Genomic DNA, 324 nt, shown 5'->3' with positions numbered 1-324 from the left:
TCTCGAAAGAACACAAGATGGAAAAGTGACCGTTCTTTACGCGAGAGTGTACGCGAAGATCGAAGTTGTCTAAATGCGCCAATAATATATATAATTATAAATACTAAACACATTTCTATGTGTTATTGCATGTCTTTAGGGTAGTATTTCTAATTCATTGTTATTTCAAGACTATTTTAATTAATGTCATAAGGCGTAGAACTCTGTGAAACTGTAAATCAAATATAAGTAAAATAATGCCTGAGTCTCCACGATTGTTGGTGTAAATAATGTATTTATAAGGTAATAAGATATAATTTGTAAACAATTAAAATGCACTTACCA

This window comes from Trachymyrmex septentrionalis, unplaced genomic scaffold (genome assembly GCF_001594115.1).
Source record: "Trachymyrmex septentrionalis isolate Tsep2-gDNA-1 unplaced genomic scaffold, Tsep1.0 scaffold29, whole genome shotgun sequence".
Taxonomy (NCBI): domain Eukaryota; kingdom Metazoa; phylum Arthropoda; class Insecta; order Hymenoptera; family Formicidae; genus Trachymyrmex; species Trachymyrmex septentrionalis.
This window is presented reverse-complemented; position numbering follows the sequence as displayed.